The sequence below is a fragment of the Choloepus didactylus genome, chromosome 8 (genome assembly GCF_015220235.1).
Source record: "Choloepus didactylus isolate mChoDid1 chromosome 8, mChoDid1.pri, whole genome shotgun sequence".
NCBI classification, from domain to species: Eukaryota; Metazoa; Chordata; class Mammalia; order Pilosa; family Megalonychidae; genus Choloepus; species Choloepus didactylus.
In genome coordinates this window covers 121,010,028-121,028,383 of record NC_051314.1, presented here as the reverse complement: position 1 = coordinate 121,028,383, position 18,356 = coordinate 121,010,028, and the positions used below count along the sequence as shown (strand labels likewise).

The window sequence follows — 18,356 nt, the reverse complement described above, 5'->3', positions numbered from 1 at the left end:
CGGGAGGAGGCTCTTAGGCACAACCACAGGGAGGCCTAGCCTCTCCTCTGCAGCAACCGTCTTCCCAAGGGTAAAACCTATGGTAGAGGGCTCAACCCATCAAACCACCAGTCCCCTATGTCTGTGGTCATGTTAGCAACCATCGAGGTGGGGTAGGCCAATACCCCTGCATTCTCCACAGGCTCCTCAAGGTGCTCCCTCCATTTCTAGTCCTCACCATGGAGTTCCTTCCCCTCAGCCTCCCAAATAAAGCAATAAACTGTAGATAGATAGATAGACAGACAGACAGACAGGGAGGGAGGGAGGGAGGGAAGTTTAGCTTGCAATATCTGACAAAACAGACTAATGACACATGCAGTAGTAACACAAGTAAATCAGAAAATAATGCTAAAAGGTGCAACAGAAAGATAACAATTCTATACCTTTATGAACCTTAAGAGAGAGCCCCAAGGCACATAAAGCAAAATTGGAAGATCTACAGAAAAAAACTTGCAAATCAATTACCAACATGAACGATTTTTAACACACTTCTCTCTAGCAACAAATCAAACAGATTTCTAAGAATTAACTGGGAATCAAAAGATTTCAAAAAATAATACCAGTATGTTTGATTTAATGTACACTTCTAGAGCACTGCAATCAGCACTGACGTAATGTCATATTGGATAACTGAAATGCAATAAATTTAGAAATCAATAACCAAGGAGGAAAAATTACTCTCTTTCGGGAAATTTAATAGTCACATTTCTAATACAACACACAGTTCAAAGAAATAAAAATTAATGGAAATTATAACAAGAAAAATAATTACATACAAGCAATAAAACCATGAGGTACAGGTAAAATGGTATTAGAAATGTTTAAATTAGAAAAGCTGATACGCTGAAAAGTAAAGAGCTAATACAAAGAACATCTAAGAAAAATGAAGAAAGGAAAATAAATTCCTAAGGTTAATTTAAAAATTTATAAAAAGCAAAAGTACCACAGCAAAAGTGTAGAAAAAAATATGAACAAAATTGAGTCATGAAGAGAGTTTTTAAAATCCGAATAGAGCTATGACAATTAATAAAATAAAAATAATTTAGGAGAGATGAGAAAAACACAGCCCAGATATTACTGGTAATTGAAAGTCCAAATAATTCTAGCCTTACACAAAAATATTCTTCTCAGTGTACAAGAAAAGAAAAAAACACCCCAAAACAACAGAATAAACATTCTTCTCAAGTACATGCAGAACATTCACCAAGACAGACCACAATATGGGCCATAAAACGAAAAAGAATAAAAAAGATACAAAGTGTGTCCGCTGACGACAATGAAATTAAGACTAGGTCTCTATAAAAAGGCGGCTATCTGAAAAATTCCCCAAATTTATAAGTTAACCAATACACCCTTAAACATATTTGTGGTGGCAGAATTTGTGAACTTCAGTGAGGAAAAAAGTAAAAGAACACCACAAATCAGTTTCAAACAGTGAAACATTTGAAATAAGAAAAAACTAGAAAAATTCTTGTCAGAGTGTTGATAAGGTAAATAAAAATTCAGAAAGTATTATTAGAATTTCTAACTCTAGTGACGGTTTAAAATAATCAAGCATTTTCAAACTTAAAATATTTAATAGCATTTTAAAAAAGAAAAATATCAGTACAAATATGTTGTTGCAATTTAGACTTATGGTCCTACTTATTGCAAAATATATCTCTACCGAAATGGGAAAACAGGTTTTTGGAAACTATAAATAAGGTAAAAAATAAGATTTCAATTAAAAAATCAACTATTTCATATAAAAATGTTTAAATTACTGAAAATGTAAAATTGAAGACTTTGAAGATGGTTTAATGGTTTTTGTTGATCTCCAGATACTGAAAGTAATAACAAAATCATATCAGATAATATAAAACTATTTTGTAGAGGCTTGAGAGAAAAGGATTCAGTGAAAGTTATTTCTATGAACACAGCATTAGTGCGATTATAATGCCATGGAGAAGTCTGGGGCTTCAACAAAAATTTTGAAATTTCTAGATGTTTCCATTTGGCACTGACTAAATTATCTGTTCAGTTATCCCTGGATAATCCAATAAAGATATGAGCCAAGAAAATAATTTTAAATATTCTCTTTGTAAATTTGTATTTACTACCATACAGCTAATAAATACTAGATAGAATTAAGTAATAATCTGAAGACCTGAAAAAATTGCAATAATGAAAACTGGAAAAATATTGGGTTTTGAAGGGCAGTCACTAGTGCTAGAACTGCAAAAGCAGTTTGGAAATCATATAAATACTGATAGATTCGCTTTGATAGACATTGTGAAATAGGAGTAAACATTCACAAGAGGAATATGTATATATATGTGTGTATATATATATGCACATGTATATATATATATTTTACTGTTTGGGCTATGATAGTTTAGCAGTATGGCAGTACTATTATTAGTTGTTCAACAAAAAATGTTTCAGCTTTAATAAGCCGACAGATTGATGAATAAATGATAAAATTTATTCTAAGTAAAGGGAACTATGAAAATGACGCAAGAAATATGACATGCCACTGAAATAAAAACTAATTGAAAGAAACTAATTGACAGAAAAACTAATTATTTGAAGATGTTTTGCTTTTAATGACAAAAGTGAAAAATATAATGAACTTTTTAAAAGTTTTTAAAGTTTAAAGTTTTAAAGTTTTTACAAGTTTTTAAAAATTTGTAAATCCTGAAACTTTGTCAAATGATTGCAAAATTCAGAAGACTGAAGGAGAATACAAATTAAGAAAATTAGGAAAACTTAATTTGGGACTTCAATAAAGTATTTTCATGATTCACTTGATAACAGAGATTTATTAATACATAAAAATATCAGACAATATCATAAGACTAGACAGATTTTGAATGCAATTACTGTTAATTTAGCAGAAACTGAGAGAACGTTCAGTACCAGGAACAATATTGTTGCCACTAGGAGAAACTACTTATTGAGACTATAGGTCATGTAGTGACTATCAATTCAATAGAGACAAAATTGGAAGAGTTTGGTGTGGTTCCTTGTTGTGGGATCAAGGCTCAAACAGGTGCATCATGTAGTGAGTCAAACAAAAGATCACATTGTCAACTTGTAAGAATCAAAAATGTATTTGGTTATGCCAGAAATAAAAAGACAAACATTATAATGCCTCACTAATATGGACTAACTATAATGTGTAAACTCTTGAGAACTGAATCTGAGAGCACAGGTTATCAGGAGAACGCTTATTGTAATGGTCCCTAGAGTGTAAGCTCTTACAGCAGTCATATCCATTCCTGAGTTGTAATGATTATCTCTAAATTCTAAGATGCTGAGCTCTTTGTGTATAACTGGTCGGTCTCTGGAACTTCGGGTATCTGTGTGACACCTGAGACTCAGAGCTACAGATTGGCAGGTACAGGTATGAATATCAGTATTACCTTATAAGCAACTATTAAAAAAGCTGAAAAAGAGTTCACACTACAATTAGAGATATGAATGAAGTAGATCTGGTTAGGACTAAGGCAAATCAGGCTAAAGGGTATAGGATGATATTGACTGTGTTTTAAAGCTTCAACTTCTTTGCGAGACCAAGGCAAGAGATATTTATTTGGTGCAGGATGTATATTTTCTGTAGTACACTAAATAATTAAACTTGTACAGTCAGTTTATTCAAACACCATTATTATAGGGAACTTTGAATAGAAAGTCAGATCTGGTAGGTTTGTACAGGTTAGTGTGAAATCCGGATACATCCCAAAGTAACTCTGGCAGAGAATAAAAAAGTATTTGCAAAGACCCCCCTCCCCCCAAGAAACTGGGGGAAAATGCAGAAATATTAAATTTCCCCACCTGGGGAATCACTGATATTCTCACAAGCACTGAGGATTACCAATTTAGTAGGCCAATCTTGGGGCTTGCCATTAAGAAGCTTGTACTTAAAGGAGAGACTAAGCCTACTTATAATTTTGCTTAAGAGTCTCTCCCAGAGAACCTCTTTTGTTGCTCAGATGTGGCCTCTCATTCTCTAAGCCCACTCAGCAGGTAAACTTACTGCCCTTCCCCCTATGTGGGCCATGACTCCCAGTAGTGTAAATCTCCCTGGCAACATGGGTCATGACTCCTGGGGATGAGCCTGGACCTGGCATCATGGGATTGAGTAAGTCTTCTTGACCAAAAGGGGGAAGTGAAAGAAAACAAAATAAAGTTTCAGTGACTGAGAGATCTCAAAAGGAGCTGAGTGGTCATTCTGGAGGTTATTCTTATGTGCTACATAGATATTCCTTTTTAGTTTTCAGTGTATTGGAATAGTTAGAAGGAAATACCTGAAACTGTCAAACTGCAGCCCAGTAGCCTTGATTCTTGAAGACGATGGTATAACTATGTAACTTACATGGTGTGACTGTGACTGTGAAAACCCTGTGGCTCACACTCCCTTTATCCAGTGTTATGGACAGATGAGTAGAAAAATGGGGATAAAAATTAAATGAAAAATAGGGTGGGATGAGGGTGGTGATGGGATGTTTTAGGTGTTCTTTTTTTACTTTTATTTTTATTCTTATATTCACTTTTTTTTGGAGTAATGAAAATGTTCAAAAATTGATTGTGGTGATGAATGCACAACTATATGATGGTCTTGTAAATGATTGTACACTGTGGATAACTGTCTGGTATGTGAATATATCTCAATAAAACTGAATTTAAACATAAAAATAAAGTTTTTGGAATTATCAAAAAAAAAAAAAAAAAAGAAGGCTATCTGAAAAATTCCCCAAATTTATAAGTTAACCAATACACCCTTAAACATATTTGTGGCGGCAGCTGGAAGCGTAATAGTGCAGGTCGTGGTCCTGGCAAACTTCTGAGGTAGAGATGGCACTGGCAACAAAGACGACAGCAGGAGTGAGCCCTGTGCTTGTCGCTCAGCATTCCAATGGTGGAGGAGCTTTACCACAACTATGGCATTCTGGCCAATGATACTGAGCAAGGAGGTCAGCATAAAGATGCCTATCAAGTGATACTGGATGGTGTGAAAGTGGTACAAGGAAAAAAGACTAGCCGCCCAGTTTATTCCACAATTCTTAAAGCATTTTCCTGAATTGGCTGATTCTGCTATCAGTGCACAGTTAGACCTATGTGAGGATGAAGACGTAGCGATTCAACCTCAAGCAATTAAAGAGATGCCTCAGTTTGCTACTAGAGAAAATCTTCCCCACATAGCAGCCATACTAATACAAGTTTTGCAGACAGATGACTGTATAATTTAACTTTGCGAACAATGCCCTGTTAAATATAGTTAAAATGGATGCAAAAGGGAAGTGAGGATACTTGTTGAGCCAAATACTTCAAGGAGAGGACATTGTTAGAGAACGAGCAATCAAGTTCCTTTCAACAAAACTTAAGACTTTACCAGACAGAGTCTTAACTAAGAAAGTAGAGGAACTTATACTAACTGAATCCAAAAAGGTCCTAGAAGACGTAACTGGTGAAGAATTTGTTTTGCTCATGAAGATACCATCTGGGTTAAAAAGCTTACAGAGAGAGACCACAAACATGGTGGCATACAGAGGAGTGGAAGTTAGTCCCCCTGGAACAACTAATAAACAACAAGGAACAACAAATAAATAATCTGGAATAACTGCTGGGGGACAACCGTGACTGTCCACACATCATACAACAACCTGGATTTGGGAGGAATGCCTGAGATCGCAACATAAAATCTGTAAGTAAAAACTGCGGACGCAAGCTGGGAGCCCCTTTCCCCCACAGCAGCCCAAACGGCAAAACCTTGTTGCGATAGAGAGCAGCACTCTCTGAACAAGCAAATATACCTCAGTCCAGCTCCAACTGGAGTATTAATTAACAAAACGTGGACTGCTCAATACAAGCTACAAATCCCAAACAAGCAGACAGGACTTTAGTGACAACTAACCTTAAAGAGCTGGAGGACTTCTCTGGATTGGGAGGGGAGTCCAGAGGACCAGGTACTATCTCTGGCCAGTCGGTGAAGCTGAGGCAGGCAGCCATGGACTGGCCCAGAGGGGGAGCTTTCTGTCCCTTCTCTCTCCCAACCTGGGTGGCTCAGTGGAGAAAGCCACAGCTGTTTTCAGCTCACAGTGCTCTGACCCAGAAAAGGGTGGAAAAAACAGAGTCAGAGAGAAAAAGAACCTATTTAAATGCTGATGATCACTTCCTCGGGGGTGTATCTTCCCTAAGAGGAAAGGGGTGGGGCCCAGCTCTCCTACTAGCCTCCTATTCAGAACCAGACCACAGAGCCTCGGGGAAAACAGCCAAAACAGAAACTAAGCGGGCCACACCTTACACCAGTCAGGAGAGACAGGCTGACAGATGCCACCTACTGTGCAGGTTAGTTAAAGCACACAGGCTAAAGGCCTCAGAGGGTGTGTCAATCTTCTAAGACACACCCTCAGGAAAACCTGATACTGAATATTGCCCCCTTCTGAGATCTGAGCCCGTTCTGGTCTGGGAAAACCGGACTGGGGTAACCAAGGAAACCAGATGCCTAGACAACAGAAAACTACAACCTACACTAAGAAAAACAAAGTTATGGCCCAAAGGAACAAACTTATACTTCAACTGAAATACCGGAACTGAAACAACTAATGCTAAATCAATTCAAAAAGCTTAGGGAAGATATGGCAAGAGATGAAGTGTATAATGAAAACACTGGACAATAATCAGAAGTTCGAAAAAACAACTGGCAGAATCTATGGAGATGAAAAGCACAACACAAGAAATGAAAAACATAATGGAAACATACAATAGCAGATCTCAAGAGGCAGAAAAAAACCCTCAGGATCTAGAGAACAAGAAACCTGAAATCCTACACACAAAAGAACAGATAGAGAAAGTAATTGAAAAATATGAGGAACGTCTCAGGGAATTGAACGACAACATGAAACACATAAATGTATGTGTCATGGGTATCCCAGAAGAAGGGAAAAGGGGCAGAAGCAATAATAGAGGAAACAATCAACAAAATGTCCCATCTCTTATGAAAGACATAAAATTACAGATCCAAAAAGCGCAGTGTACCCCAAACAGAATAGATCTGAATAGGCCTACGCCAAGACATTTAATAATTAGATTATCAAACGTCAAAGACAAAGAGAGAATCCTGAAAGCAGCAAGAGAAAAATGACCCACCACATACAAAGGAAGCTTGATACGATTATGCGTAGATTTCTCAGGAGAAACCACGGAGACAAAAAGGAACTGGTGTGATATATTTAAGAGACAGAAAGAGAAAAACCGCCAATAAGAATCTTATATCCAGCAAACCTGTCCCTCAAATATGAGGGCGAGTTTAAAATATTCCCTGAAAAACAGACAATGGCAGAGTTTGTGAACAAGATGCCCGCTCTACAGGAAATCCTAAAGGAAGCACTACAGACAGATAGGAAAAGACAGAAGTGAGAGGTTTGGAACAATTTTGTGTAATTCTAGCACAGAAATGTAACTAAACTCAACAAAAATGAATTTGAGGATGGTTGAAACAGAAAGGTTAGGAGCATGTGGGACACTAGAAGGAAAGAAGAAAGATAAACACTGGGACTGTATAACTAAGTAAAATCTAGAGTGCGCAACAATTGTGATAAAATGTACAAATATGTTTTTACATGAGGGAGAACAAATGAATGTCAACCTGACAAATGAATGTCAACCTTGCAAGTGAATAGGGTGGGATTGGGGGAAAAATAAAATCAATGCAAACTAGAGATTATAATTCACAGAAACATTGTATTATGCTTCATTTAATGTAACAAAGGCAATATACCAAAGCTAAATGCATATAAGAGGAGAACATAAGGGAGGGGTGTGGGATTTGTGGCATTGGTAATGTTGTCTGACTCTTTATTCTACTTTAGTTTAATGCTATCTTTCCTTTTGTTGCTCCCTAGCTGTCATGGTTTTGTTTTGTTTTGTTTTCTCTTTTCTCTTTTTCTTTTGTCTACTTTCTCTGACTCTTCCTCCTGTTTTGTGGAAGAAATGGAGACATACTTATATAGATAGCGGTGATGGTGAATACATACATACATGACTATACAGGGAACCATCAATTGTTTACTTAGGACGGAATGTACGTTGTGTGAACAAAACCACCTTTAAAAAAATGAGTTAATGTAGAAAATTGAGGACACTATATTGAGTGAATTAAGTTCAGACACATAAGGACAAATACTGCAGAGTCTCACTGATATGAACTAATTATAATATGTAAACTGATAGACATGAAATAAAAGTTACCAGGATATAGAATGAGGCTAAAGAATGGGGAACAGTTGCTTATTATGAGCAGAATGTTCAACTAGTTTGAACTTAAAGTGTTTGGAAATGGACAGAGGTAACAGTCACATGTTATTGTGAGAATAACTAACGGTGCTGAATGGTGTGTGAATGTGGTGGAAAGGAAAGCTCAGAGTCACATATGTCACCAGAAGGAAAGTTGGAGGTTAAAAGATGGGAATGTATAAAAGTGAATCCTGAGGTGGGCAATGTCCATGATTAAGTGTACAAATATTAGAAATCTCTTTCATGAGCTAAAACAAATGTATGTCACTATAACTAGAAATTAATAATAGAAGGGCATATAGGGGAAAAATATATACCTATTTCAAACTATATACTACAGTTAGAAGTATTTTAACATTCTCTCATCAACAGTAACAAATGTACTATACCAATAATATGAGTCAATAATGCAGGGGGGTGGTTAGGGGTATGGGAAGATTTCGGTTTCCTTTTTTTGTCTTTGTTTCTTTTCTGGAGTAATGAAAATGTTCTAAATATTAAAAAAAATTAATTGTGGTAATGTATGCACAGCTCTATGATGGTACTGTGGGCAACTGACTGTACACTTTGGATCTCTGGATAACTGTATGGCATGTGAAGAATCTCAATTTTAAAAAAAATGCACAGGGTTAAAAAAAAAAAGGAAAGCTTACAGACTGAGTGGAAGACAGCAACTACTAGAGTTGGTGGCTGAACAAGCTGACCTGGAGCAAACCTTCAATTCCTCAGATCCTGACTGCGTAGACAGGCTCTTAAAGTACTCTTGCCAGGAGGTACCCCTCTTCTCTAAAAATGTTCACTCCACAACCTTTGTGACTTACTTCCGTGAGCAGGTTCTCCCTACCCTCAGTTCCTTGACTACCCTGGTGGAAGGTCTCTACATACAGTTGGAGGTAGTAAAATTGTTGGCAAAGATGAGTTCATTTTGTGGTGACATGGAAAAGCTAGAAATAAATTTAACTATTCGATAAGTTATTGGAGTATATGCCTCCTACTCCAGAAGAAGCAGAAAATGGAGACAATGCGGGTAATGAAGAACCTAAATTGCAGTTCAGCTATGTGGAATATTTATTGCATAGCTTTCACCAGTTGGCCCAAAAACTTCCAGATTTCTTAACAGCCAAACAGAATGCAGAAAAGTTCAAAGATTTCAAAATCAGGCTGCAGTGCTTTGCACGGGACCTACAAGTTTATATCAGACATCTAAGTTTGGCTCTCAAGGGGAAAACAGGAGAGGCCTTAAAAATAGAAGAGAACAAAATTAAAGTTGTATTGGAAATAACAAACAATATCAATGTTTTAATCAAGGATCTCTTCCATATTCTTCCTTCTTACAAGAGCACAGTAACATTATCCTGGAAATCTATACAGAAGATTGAGATCAGGCAAAAGAGAGCCAATGAAGATGCAACTTCAGGTTCACCACCGAAGAAATCCCCAGCAGGACCAAAAAAGGATGTGAGGCAAATTTATAATCCTCCTAATGAGAAATACAGCAGCAATTTGGGCAAGTTTAATTATGAGAAGAGCCTTCAGGGGAAGTAGAGGTGACCGAAGTCTGAGAGCACAAGGAAATCATAGTTGGGGAAGACTCTACTGAATAAAAACATCATATTCTTCAGCACTGTCATGAGCTAAATTGATATTTTCACATTCTACTACTCATTGGATTGCCAAGGATGTCCCTTTAAAATGACTGCTGCTTTCAGATAAAAACTTAATGTTCTTTATACCTTTGTATGTATGATCTACTTTTTTAACAGATTACGGTTGTGTCCAAGGTGAAACCACAAAAATATTTTTCAATGCTTTGTCAGCAATCTTAACTTGTTTTTGCAGTGTCATCATTCAGACGTCATATTGCAAATCTTTCTCATTTAAACATCTTGATAATGTTATCAAGAGCTATTCAAATATAAAATTTAATGAAATTCAGTCTTTCCTATAACTGATAAAGATCATCAGTTTTGAAAGGTTATTGATTTTCCTCTCCTCTGTGTCTTAACTTTTTTCTCCCAGTAAATAGAGAAGAGTAATGCCTAATCTTATTTGATTTGTTTTTTAATAAAGTTGCTAGGCAATGTGGCAGCATTCCTACCTAGTGTCATAAAAGCAAAATACCAGCTTTCTTAAAATGTAGACATATTACATTTTTAAGAAGGAAGGTGCCTTGCACTGCTCACGTAACTCTTTTCCATATTCTGTGATGTAAACTCTTCATATATTATGACGTAAACTTTTTTGAGTATGGGATCTTACTATCCAGAAAAAAATGTGTATGTATAATATACATACATAAGCATACATATGTGTACATATGGATATATACACACATATATATACACACACACATACACACACACATGCTGTGAAACCTGACTATATAACATAAATCATTTTTTAAAATTCCAGGAACAAGTGGTCTTTAAAAACAGTCATTATCCTTTTGGGTGAATCCCTTATTGACTTGTCATCTTGGTTCTTCCCCTAGTAGTGAGGGGTTTTGAGTCAGTTGTACTTATATGATTACTGTTATTTAAAAATAAACACAGGCTGCATTTTCAAAGATAAATTTAGAGATCCCTATTGATGAAATACAGCCAAAGTATCAAATCTGATGTACATAGTTTTTACAGAATGAGAAAGTATAATTTACAATTTGGGGATGTGATAACCAGGGCTACCCAGGAAAAGTGACTTGATAACACGGTGTGGCGTTACATAAGGGATGCTCTCTCGGATTGTTTTCACCACTTCAAGATTTTAACTTCTCAGGTTATTAATCAAAACTATTGTATAAGTTAGCCAACAAATCTTTAGGTTAAAACAACAGATGGGGGAGTTGTGGAGTATTTAATGTCATGGGCATTTTTAGTAGCATAGGCCATTTGCTCTGCATTTCAATGTTTCATATATTTTTGTTCAACAGTTACTCTTTCCTCCCCCAAATTAGCTATTCAAATCAATTGCTTGAATGACATTTTTTAGAAGTTTGATGTATTTTTTGAAGAATAGTTTGTTTCTGTTGCAGGTGTCTTCATTATTGTTTATTCATGTGCCCTCAGTTACATCTGTGTTGAGGAAAAAGCAAAACCCCTTTGCTAGAATTACTAACATGTTTATGAGGAAAAAAAATTTTTTTTGGATAGAAGTGGGCAAAAGAAGTTGGTCAGCTTGAGTACTGAGTGGTGGCAATAATCTCGAAACATTCAAAGACTATGAGCTGAACCTAAGCTCCTTGGAATCTGAACAGACATAGGAACATGGAATTGTCATTTGAAAATGGTGATAGATCACCTTGCGGCCTAAAGCTATTTCAAGTTACTTTACTGAGACTAGAGCTATAAAAAAATTTCAACATTAAGTGTAACTTTCCTTTTTTTAAAAAAGTATATTTGTAAACTCAAAGCAGAGTAACTTTGCTTTCTTGAGTTTATTATTGAGGTGACTGCGTTCCTATTCTTACCACCTCACTGTTCCCCTTCCCCTTCCTTAAGTTAATAGTGCACAACTTAGGTTATTTCCCTTCAAAAATTTAAATGAACTTAATGCCATGCATATTTTTTCTTTAGCAAGACAACTGTTTATCACCTTGTTGAAATGTAAATGTTCCCTTATGCTTCTGAAATAAATTTCCTTTTGTAATTAAAGAAAACAAAACCTAGAAACTAAGATGGCGGCTAGGTGAGACAGGGCAAAAAAAAAACCCCGTGAATTGTTCCAGAGACCAATCAGGTTATACGCTAGGGGATCAGCACCTCAAAGTTTAGAGATAGGCATTACAATTCAGGGATAGCGTTAACTGCTGTAAGAGCTTACAATCCAGGGACTATTACAATTATTATGTCCACGTTAGGCTATGTTCTAAGATTCAATTCTGGGTTTACACATTGTAGTTAGTCCATATTGGTGAGGCATCATCCCTCTGACCATGTTTTCTCCAACGCTTTTACTCTTATATATACATTTTCCTACAATTTTATAGAGTTATATTCACATACCATACATTTATCCACAGTGTACAATCAGTTGTTCATGGTATCATCATAAAGTTGTACATTTATCACAATCAGCACTTGAACAAACTGACTGCTACAAGAAAAACTGTTTTTTTTAGCAATAAGAAAAAAATGATAAAAAGAAAAATAACATGTCATACAATACAATATACAATATACAATACACAATACAATACAATATACAATACACAATACAATACACAATGCATATCTGAGACCCCTAAAACTCAGAGCTAGAGCTCGGCAGATATGAATGTCAGTATTAGTGCATACAGCCACTGCCAAGAAAAAAAAAAAATAGCTGAAAAAGAGCCCAGACTTCAATTAGTGATATGAACGAAGCAGGTCTGCTTAAGACCAGGGCAAGCCAGGCCAAAGAGTAAAGGTTGAAACTGATTGTGCTTTAAAACTTCAACTTCCATATGAGACCAAGGGAATAGATATCTATTTGGTACAGGATCTAAATTTTCTAAATGGTAGAACTCTACAGTCGATTTGTTCAAACACCACAATTGCATGGAACTTTGAATAGGAAGTGACATACGGTAGGTTAGTATAGGCTGGAGTGAAATAGTGACACATCCCAGAGCAATTTGGGCAGATAATAAAAAATATATTTACAGCCTCCCCCTCCCCAGCCCCGAGGATCTGGGGGAAGGTGCGGATGTGTTGGACATCCTCACCTGGACTGGTATTGATGTTGTCACAAACATGGGAACTAGCGGTTTGATGTGCTGAGCCCTCGAGCATGGGACTTGCCCTTATGAAGCTCATTACCACAAAGGAGAGTCTAAACTTGCATGTAATGGTGCCTAAGAGTCCACCCCCGAGTACCTCTTTGTTGCTCTGATGTGGCCCTCTCTCTCTCTAACTGAGCCATCTCGACAGGTGAACTCGCTGCCCTCCCCTCTACATGGGACCCGACTCCCAGGGTTGTAAATCTCCCTGGCAATGCAGAATATGACTCCCGGGGATGAATGTGGACCCAGCATCGTGGGACTGAGAGTATCTTCTTGGCCAAAAGGGGGATGCAAAATGAGACGAAATAGTTTCAGTGGCTGAGAGATTTCAAATGGAGTCGACAGGTCACTCTGGTGGACATTCTTAGGCACTATATAGATAACACCTCTTAGGCTTTAATGTATTGGAATAGCTAGAAGTAAATACCTGAAACTACCAAACTCCAACCCAGCAGTCTGGACTCCTGAAGACGATTATATAATAATGTAGATTACAAGGGGTGACAGTGTGATTGTGAAGACCTTGTGGATCACACCCCCTTTATCTAGTGTATGGATGAGTAGAAAAATGGGGATAAAAACTAAAGGACAAATGGGGTGGGATGGGGGGATGATTTGGGTGTTCTTTTTTCACTTTTATTTTTTATTCTTGTTCTGGTTCTTTCTGATGTAAGGAAAATGTTCAGAGATAGATTGTGGTGATGAACGCATAACTATGTTATCATACTGTGGACAGTGGATTGTATATCATGGATGATTGTACGGTGTGTGAATGTATTTCAATAAAACTGAATTTAATTTAAAAAAAAAAAAAAAGATTAAATTGAGCAGTGTGGCAAGGACCTGAGTGACAGCATAAGTGTACAAACATATGCATCATATTCCCAGACGAGAGGGAAAAATGGAAAGAAAGAATATCTGAGGAAACAAAGACAAAAATTTCTCAACTCTTATGAAAGACATAAGTACACATGTATCTTCAAGAAACGCAACATACTCCAAAACAAAATTTTTAAACCCTAACAGACCAACTTTAAGATACTACTAATCAGAATGTGAAATAGATAAAGACAGAATTCTGAAAGCAGCAGAGAGAAAAACAATTCGTCACAAGGGATCCTCAAAAAGACTAAGTGCCAATTTCTCATCAGAAACCATGGAGGCAAGAAGGCAGTGGTATGAATATTTAAGGTACTGAAAGAGAAAAACTACCAGCCAAAAACTCTTTATTTGGAAAAATTCTTGTTAAAAAAAGGGGAGAGTTTAAAATATTTACAGATAAACAAATTGATAGGGTTAGTCCAAAAAAAACAAACAAACAAAAAAAAAAAAAAACTGCCCTACAAGAATTACTAAAGGAATTGGGCAGGCTGAAAGGAAAAGAGAGGAGAGAGTGGCCTCCATAGTGTGAAGAAATAAAGGTCTTCAGTAAAGGTAACTAAATGGGTAAACATAAACCCCAATAGTACTCTATTCTCAATATAGAGCTGTACACTGATTCCTGTAGAGTCAGAATACAATGGAACAAGAAAAAGACATATTTTTGGATAATGAACACACAATATAAAAAGGTAATGTGGGACAAAAACAGCATAAAGAGGGAAAACAGGAATATGGAAGCAGAAATCATATATCCTACTGAAGCTAAGCTGGTATCTTTTCAAATTAGTAGGTTACAGATATAGGTAGTGTAATACAAACCCCAGGGTAATCGCGAAACTAATATTTTAAACATGTACAGAAAAAAAAAATTTGAAAGGGGTCAGTCAAATATATCACAAAATCACAAAAGATCAACTATATAGAAAAAGAGGTTGCACTAATGGTAAAGAGAGGAGATACACACACACACACACACACACATACACCAAAGGACAAAATGGTTAAAGTAAGTACAGCCTTCACACACTGAATGTTAATGGATTCAACTTCCCAATCCAAAGACACAGATTGGAAGAATGGATAAAAAAGCACAGCCCGACTATATGTTGTTTAGAAGAGACTCACCTTAGACCCAAAGACATAAAGAGATTGAAAGTGAAAGGATGAAAAAAATATTCCATGCAAAGAATCACCAAAAAAGGGCTGGGGTAGCCGTAACTAATATCAGACAAAATGAACTTTAAGTGAAAAGCTGTTACAAGAAACAAAGGACACTACATATTAATAAAAGGGTCAATCCACCAAGAAGAAATAACAATCATAAATATTTATGAACCTAACCACAGTGCCCCAAAATACATGAGGGCATTTTGGGGCACTGTGGTTAGGTGTCAAGTGCCCCTTAATACCTGACAAAACTTAAGGGAGAATGAAGGTGTCAGGGATTGATTTAGGTGATGAATGTACAACTATGTAATGATACTGTGAACAATCGAAAGTTTGATTTTTTTGTATGACTGCGTGGTATGTGAATATATCTCAATAAAAAAAAAATAAAATGTATCAAACAAAAAAAAAAAAAACTTAAGGGAGAAACAGATAGCTCTACAATAACAGTTGGAGACTTCAATATACCACTCTCATCAATAGATAAAACAACTACACAGAACATCAATAAGGAAAGAGAACTTGAATAATATGATAATTTAACTCACCCTAACCAACACATACAGAACACTGTACCCCAAAACAGCAGAATATGCATTCTTCTCAATTGTACACAGATCATTCTCCAGATGGACCACATGTTGAGTCGCAAAACAAGTCTCAATAAATTTTAAGACTGAAATTATACAGAACATCTTCTCTGACCACAATGGAATGAAGCTGGAAATCAGTAACAGGCAGAGAACCAGAAAATCCACACATATATGGGAGCAAAATAACTCACTCTTAAACAATCAATGGGTGAAAGAAGAAATTACAAGGGAGATCAGTAAATACCTTGAGAGAAATGAAAATGAGCACACAACATATCAAAACTTATGGAATGCAGCACTGCAACAAGAAGGCAGTGCTGAGAGGGAAATGAATAGCCCTAAATGCTTACATTAAAAAAGAAGAAAGAGTTCAAACCAAAGACCTAACTGCACACCTCGAACAAATACAAAAAGAAAAGCAAACTAAACCCAAACCACCAGAAGGAAAGAAATAACAAAGATCAGAGCAGAAATAAATGAAATTGAGAACAGAATTAAAACACAAGAGCATTAGCAAAACCAAAAGCTGGTTCTTTAAAAAGATCAGTAAAATTGACAAACCTTTAGCTAGACTGACAAAAAGAAGAGAAGCGATGCTAGTGAATAAAATCAGAAATGGAAGGGAAAATACTAATAGCCCCACAGAAATAAAACGGATCCTAAGAGGATACTATGAACAACTGTATCCCAACAAATCAGATAACCATTCCAGTTTGCTAAAACTGCCATTATGCAAAATGCCACAAGTGGATTGGCGTTTATAACGGGGATTTATTAGGTTACAAATTTACAGTTCTAAGGTTATAAAAGTGTCCAAGCTAAGGCTTCAACAAGAGGATACCTTCACTGAAGAAAGGTCAGTGGCATCCGGAACACCTCTGTTAGCTGGGAAGGCACGTGGCTGGTGTCTGCTCTTCCTCTGCTCCCAGGTTCTTGTTTCAAAACGGCTTTCTCCAAAATGTCTCTGGGTTTGTCTTTCTTAGCTTCTTTCTGTCAGCCTCTGTGCATCCTTGCTTGTTCTCCCAGGGCATTTCTCTGTCAGCATCTGGAGGTCCTCTCTTGGCTTCTCTGGGACAAACACTGGGCTTCATTTCTTAGCTTCACATCTCCAAAAATCCTTCAGTCTGCATCTTCCAGTGTCTCCAAACTTTTGAGTGTGTGTTGGCTCTCAGCTCTCTTAAGGACTCCAGTGATCTAATTAAGACCCACCCTGAATGGGGAGGGTCACACCTCCATGGAAACACCTAATCAAAAGATCCCACCCACAGTAAATCCACATCCACAAGGCTGGATTAAAAGAACATGACCTTTCCTGGGGTACATAACAGTTTCAAACCAGCAGAGACAACCTAGACGAAATGGACAAATTCCTAGAAATACACAAACAACTTTAACTCTGGAAGAAATAAAAAGATCTCAATAGACAAATTACAGGCAAAGAGATTGAATCAATCATCAAAAAACCTCCCAACAAAGAAAAGCCCAGGACCAGATGGCTTCACAAGGGAATTCTATCAACATTACAAGAAGCATTTACACCAACTCTGCTCAAACTCTTCCAAAAAATTGAGGGGTGAACACTACCTAACTTGTTCTATAAGGCCAACATCACCCTAATACCAAACTCAGATAAGGATACTACAAGAAAATTACAGACAGTTTTCTCTTATGAATATAGATTCAAAAATCCTCTCAACAAAATGCTAGGAAATCAAATTTAAGAGCACATTAGAAGAACTATACACCATGATCAAGTGGGATTTACCCAGGTATGCAAGGGTAGTTCAAGATAAGAAAATCAATTAACATGAATTAACATAATCAATTAACACAACATGCATTAACAAAATGAAGGGAAAAAAACACATGATCATTTCAACTGATGCAGAAAAAGCATCTGACAAAATCCAGCAGCCCTTCTTGATAATAATACTTAGAAAACTAGGAACAGAAGGAAACTGCAACATGATAAAGAGCATATATGAAAAATCTACTACCAACATCATTCAGAATAGTGAAAGACTGAAAACTTTCTCTCAAAGATCTACAACAAAACAAGCATGCCCACTGTTTTTTCAGCAGTCTACTGGAAGTTCTGGCCAGAGCAATTAGGCAAGAAAATGAAATAAATGGCATTCGTATTAGAAAGTAAAATTTTCACTCTTTGCAGATTACATGATCCTACAGAGAGTTCCAAAAAATCTACAACAAAGCTACTAGAGCTAATAAACAAATTCAGCAAAGTGGGGCAGTACAAGAGCACCATGCAAAAATCAGTAATGTTTCCATATTCTGATAATGAGCAATATGAGGAGGACATTAAGAAAAAAATTCCATTCACAATAGCAGCTAAAAGAATCAAGTATCTGGGAATGAATCTAACCAAAGATGTAAACGATGTATACATGGAAAATTACAAAACTTTGCTAAAAGAAATAAAAAAGATTTAAATAAATGAAAGGACATTTCATGCTCATGGATTGGAAGACTAAATATCGTCAAGAAGTCAATTCTATCCAAAATGATTTACAGAGTCAATGCAACCGCAATCAAAATTTCAAGAGCCTACTTCTGAAGAAATGGAAAAGTCAATCTTCAAATTTCTTTGGAAGGGTAAGGAGTCCCGAATAGCCAACATC

General features: G+C 36.5%; 1 protein-coding gene and 1 pseudogene across 1 annotated transcript in view; one reads left to right on the top strand and one right to left on the bottom strand.

Moving 5' to 3' along the window:
* The window catches only part of LRP6 (LDL receptor related protein 6), a 219,998-nt gene that overhangs the window by 165,135 nt on the left and 36,507 nt on the right, over positions 1-18,356 (bottom strand). The window lies entirely within an intron of this gene.
* On the top strand, positions 829-9,916 carry LOC119541605 (annotated as a pseudogene).